Raw genomic sequence first — 5,866 nt, forward strand, 5'->3', positions numbered from 1 at the left:
ATGGGGAGGATTAATGGCAGTTTCCATGGAGACTTCATCCTGGTGGGCTTCTCTGAGCAGCCCCAGCTGGAAAAGACACTCTTTGTGGTGGTCTTGTGGTGCTACCTCCTGACACTCATAGGAAACACACTCATTATTTTGGTCTCCTTCATAGACCCCAATCTGAAAATGCCCATGTATTATTTCCTCACCCATCTCTCCCTAGTTGACATCTGCTTTACCACCAGTATTGTCCCCCAGCTGCTGTGGAACCTAAGAGGACCAGACAAGAGCATCAGTCTGGCGGGCTGTGTTGTCCAGCTCGATGTGTCCCTGTCCTCGGGCTCCACCGAGTGTGTTCTGCTAACTGTGATGGCTTTTGACCGCTATGCTGCTGTTTGCAAGCCCCTGCACTACTCAGCTGTGATGAAGCCTCAGCTGTGCCAGGCTCTGGCAGGAGTTGCATAGCTGTGTGGAATGGGAAATGCGCTCATCCAGGGCACTGTCACCTTCTTGCTTCCTCGCTGTGGCCACCGGTGGATCCATCATTTCTTCTGTGAGGTGCCCTCTCTGATTAAGCTTGCATGTGTCAACATCCAAGCCAATGAGGTCCAGCTCTTTGTTGCTTCCCTGGTCTTGCTGCTCTTGCCCTTAACCCTGATACTGTTGTCCTATGGACACATAGCCCGGGCGGTCATCAGAATTGGGTCATTCCAGGCATGGAAAAAAGCCCTGGGGACGTGTGGCTCTCACTTGATTGTAGTGTCTCTGTTTTATGCGACCGTCACGGCTGTCTACATTCAGCCCAATAGTTCTTATGCCCATACTCGTGGGAGGTTCATTTCCCTCTTGTACACAGTCGTGACTCCGACCCTCAATCCCCTCATCTACACACTGAGAAATAAAGATGTGAAAGGAGCACTGAGAAGATTATGTCACAGAGACCACAGTGTATGACAAATAGGACCCATGGTGGTAAATCTTTGGAACAATAAAAAAGCCTGAAAACGGTGTGCACTATTTAGTTGAAGTACCTGTAAGGAATAACGGTGACTACTGCTGTCTGTATTATTGCGTTTCACTCATCCTCCAAACCCTCTACTTCAGGATTCTTTCAGACACTCTTGAGCAACATTTCTCCAAGTCCTCTATTTCCCTTTCATTTATATCATTTTTCTTATTTCTTACTTAGTTTAATACTTTGTTCCTTCCTCTCGTCCTTTCTTCCTTTTCTCTTCATCAACATCCCTTCTTTTTCATGTCTACATAAGAATTATAACTACCAGGCTTCTGGATGCTTTTAAATTATAACCCTCATACCAATATTCTAACAATTCCTGAACATTTCCCTCAGAGCTGCCCATATACAACAAGGAAACTCTTTCTTTGGGTTAAAGAGTTCAAGTGGAGGTATGCAACTGAAATCGTGCCTTTTAGCTCCACAATTTCCTTGTTTGACCTTGAGCACGCTTTTGTTTGTCCTTCTTTTTCCCTGAAGTTATCTTATGAGAAAAGATGAAAGAACTCTATTCTTACCTTGACTAATAGATTTAAATGGTAATATTATAAGAAAACGCATCTAAAATGTTCATAAAAGTAATTAGTATATTTTATTTGTCATATTTATACTTGCACTATTTACCTTATTTTGATCTATTATATTCTCATTACTTTAATTGTATCTAACAAAACCTCTAACCTGATTAGTTATTCCCTCTTATCTCATATTTCTAAGTGGAAGTAATTCAGGGAAAATAAGTTAAACTTTATTGTGCGTTCATAATTTGTAAAGCAATATAATGTATTTTTTCTACTCAAATATAAAGTTGTCCTGAGCTCCTTATAGTAAATGCAGCACAGTTTCATGCAATGGTGGTAACAAAGCTGAGGGTGTTTTTCCAGAAGGACATGTGGTAGTAAAGAGTGATACTTGACATGGAGAATCTAAGAGTATACAACATGCCATTTCAATCTGTTTGGGAGCTACATAATCCTAGGCATATTTTTAAAATTCATTTGAGAATCAGTTTCTTCATGTCTAAAATGAGGACCCTCTCAATGTTTTATTATGGGCATTGTACAAGATAGTTAAAAGGCATGAAGATAGAACCCAATAAATGTCTGTTATATTAATATATCTGCTGAATTTTTTGTTTATAACTATGATCTAAGAGCTCTGGAGATACAGTGGGTAAGAGCTCAGATGCACAATGAAAGAGGCATGTTTTGAACCCACCACTGTATCTTAGAAATATATGACATTCTGCTATCCAAAGACATACAGCCTGGGAAACTGTACAGAGCCGTTCGACTCTGTCCTGTAGGTTTCCTATGATTGGAAACAACCTAGGTAGCATTTTTTATTTTAGCATGAGTGCCCTTAGTAATAAGTCTACCCCATGCAGAGATGCCTTGAAATAATGTCCTATCTGCTTCCTAAGGCAACAGCCTTGAAAAACTCTGGTGAACAAGTCTCCTCTGCATACATCGGGTCACAATATGTCAGAATCTACTCTATAGCAACTGTCCCTACTCCCACCCCCAAGTTCAGGTGGAAGAAGGACCTGGTTATCTACTTCCAGCAAGCAACTAATGAAAACTCCATGGATCACAATATTCTGATGCTACAAAGATGAGAGGGCATGTGCAGAACAATATGTAGAAAAGATGAAGCCATTGAAAAAGAAAGCATATTAGTGGCTGTTGGGGTTATGAGAGGAGAAAGTGATTATGATTACCTAATGACTGTTCTTTGGTTCTTTAGATATTTAGGATGTTTTGGAGGGTGGAGGAGATAGTCAAAATGATTTGAAAATGGATAATTGTGGTACTTTCAAAGATTGAGGGTATACTAAATGCCACTGTATACTTGTATACTTCAGACTGATTAATATTATGAATGTTTCTGTTGTATGAATTTTAATAAGACAATATTGTGGTCTGAAGGTCTCGTTTGAGGAAAGTTTTAAATTACAGATGCTATTTCCTCATCACAACAATATTTGGAAAAATAATTTCTTCTAAAGTTATATATTGTAAGGTGCTTTGTGTTCTGCCCACCCCATTTTTCTATATATTCAAGTATACTTTTGAAAGTTTCCAATCAAATGCTAAAATCAAATGAGTAATTTAAGCACATATAAATAATAGGTAGTCAACTAAATCCTCATATATGTACTCACAGCAGCACTGTTCATAATCAATAGGTGTAAGACTTAAATATATATATATATATATATATATATATATATATATATATATATGAGTAAAAAAAGACTATACACACACAGGGGTTTCACACAAGGGCTCTAACTGGCCCATGCTGTTGTTAGGTACCATTGAGTCAGTTCTGACTCATAGTGATGCTGGGTAGCACAGAAGAAAAATCCACCGACTCCTGCTCCATTCTAAATTGTTTAAGCCCATTCATGTTCAAAACATGCCTCTTTCATTGTGCATCCTGCTCCATTCATGTTTGAGCCCATTCCTGCAGCTCCTTGATCAATTCATCTTCTTCAGGGCCTTCCCCTTTTCCATTGCCTCTGTATGTTACTAAGCATGATGTCCCTTTACAGGATCTGCTATCTCCTGATGACATACATGAAGTACATGAGATGAAGTATCACCATCTTTGCCTTTAATAGGGTTTCTGGCTACATGTCTTCAAGCCAGAATTTTTTTGTGTTTTGGTATTCCTGCAAACTTTCGATGATCTTTTTCCAGCACCATAATTCAAATGCATTGCTTCTTCTTAGACGTATTTAGTGTCCAACTTTTACACGCATATGAGGCTGTTGAAAAAAACATGGCTTGGTCAAGCACCGTTAGTCCTCATAGTAAGATCCTTGCAAGAAAGAATCTTTCACACCTTCAATCTTTTCCCCAGTTATCATTTCAAGAATAGAGTTCATGCACTGAACACTAATGTCAGAGACTCAATGAACTGTGGGATGACATCAAGAACATTATACATAACTAAAATGATGGTCATTTAAGTACATAATGAAAAAACGATGAAAGCAGATGTCAGAAGAAAAGCGCTCTATGGATATGATCAATTTTAGCATTTATTAAGGAATGAAAATTTAATCTTACACCATTTATCTTCTACATACTATGAGAATTGCTAAAGTGTAAAGAATAGAAAACCAAGTTTTACTATTGATATATAGCAATGGGATTTCTCATACTATTTGTGAGAGTATAAGTTTGTACAAGCACTTTGCAGAATAATTGATGGCAAATGCGCTAAGTATAAAATGTGAAGTTCAAAGTCATCAGGCACAAGTTGGGAAAGAAATGAAGCTGTCTTCTCCCTTAAAGACTTACAGTTTCAGAAACTATAGAAGAGAAGTAGGAACAGGAATGCCCTAGATGGTGGTGGGTTTATGAATCAGAGTGAATTCAATGACAGAGGGTTTTTTTTAATATTTGTTGTCATTAGATGTGTTCACTTTGCTTCTGACCCATAGCCATCTTGTCTCCAATAGAGGTCAATATTGCCCAACCTTGTACCACTTCCTCCTTTTCACTGCTCTTCTGTTTTTTACCAAATATGCTCTCATTTCCCTCATGGCATATCCAAAAATTGTGAAACAAATCTAGGCATAGTTGATTCTAAGGAGTCTTCTGACTACATTTCCAAGACAAATTTGAGTTTTCTTCTGGGAGTCCATAATACTTTCAACATTCTTCCCCAGCACCATAATTTAAATGCATCCACTCTTTGATCTTCTTTATTCGATACACAACTTTCACAGGCATATGAGGCGATTAAAAATACCATGGCTTGCGTCAGGCACACATTAGTCCTCAAAGTGACATTCTTGCTCTTCAACACGTTAAAGAGATCTTGCATAGCACATTAGTTCAATGCAGTAAGTGTCTTCATTTCTTGACTGTCACTTCCATGAGAATCAAAACAAGGTGAAAAATCCTTGAAAACTTCATGCATCCATCCATTCATCATGAAGTTGTCTATTGGTCAAGATATGCAGATTTCTGGTTTGTTTTAATTTAGTTGCAATCCATATTAAAAGCTGAAATCCTTGATCTTTAGTAGCAAGCATGTTGAAAACACCTTACAATTAGCAATGGAGGTATGACATCTGCGTAATGAAGATTGTTAATGAGCCTTCCTCCCATTCTAATGCTATTTCCTTTATATTACCCACTTTCCTGTGTTACCTGATACACATTGACTATGTGTGGTTAAATCATACAATCCTGACACACAACATTCCAGATCTTAAATCACTCAGGATTCTCTTGTTTTGTTCACACAACTGCCTCTTCATGCATGTACAGGTTCAATATAAGTGCAATGAAATGTTCTGGAATTCCCATTCTTCTCAAGGCTATCCATAGTTTATTATGATTCACACAGTCAAATGCCTTTGTTGTTGTTTTGTTTAAATACTTTTATTGGAGTCTCCTACATCTCTTATCACAATCCATACACAATCCCAGTGTGTCAAGCAAATTTGCCCATATGCCACCATCATAATTTTCAAAGCATTCTTTTCCCACTCAATAGTCAAATGTCGTTGTATAGCCAATAAAATCAAGTAAACATCTTTCTGATTTTCTCTGTTTTGAGACAAGATCCATCTGACATCAACAATTGTCAGGGAAGCCAGCGCCTAGCAAAACATCACGGGTCTGGTAGGCACAATTGCACAGTGCTAATAAGTAAAGATTATAGTGAAATCATAGAAAATATGAGAGATAGAAGAGAGATTGAAGTAATGGAGTAGACACATTTCGTGGCCAATGTCACCTCAGCTTCACTTGGGGGTCCACATGGAGAGAAAGAGATGTATTGCTAACCAAGGCTTATCTAATCTCTGGGGATGTGCAAGCCCCCTAATTACAGGTGAAGACATAT

At 38.3% G+C, this 5,866-nt stretch overlaps 1 pseudogene; it reads left to right on the forward strand.

The window, feature by feature from the left end:
- LOC142437552 (olfactory receptor 2G3-like) lies at positions 1-936 on the forward strand (annotated as a pseudogene).
- Positions 937-5,866: the final 4,930 nt, after the last annotated feature.

The sequence above is a fragment of the Tenrec ecaudatus genome, chromosome 1 (assembly GCF_050624435.1).
Source record: "Tenrec ecaudatus isolate mTenEca1 chromosome 1, mTenEca1.hap1, whole genome shotgun sequence".
Taxonomy (NCBI): Eukaryota; Metazoa; Chordata; class Mammalia; order Afrosoricida; family Tenrecidae; genus Tenrec; species Tenrec ecaudatus.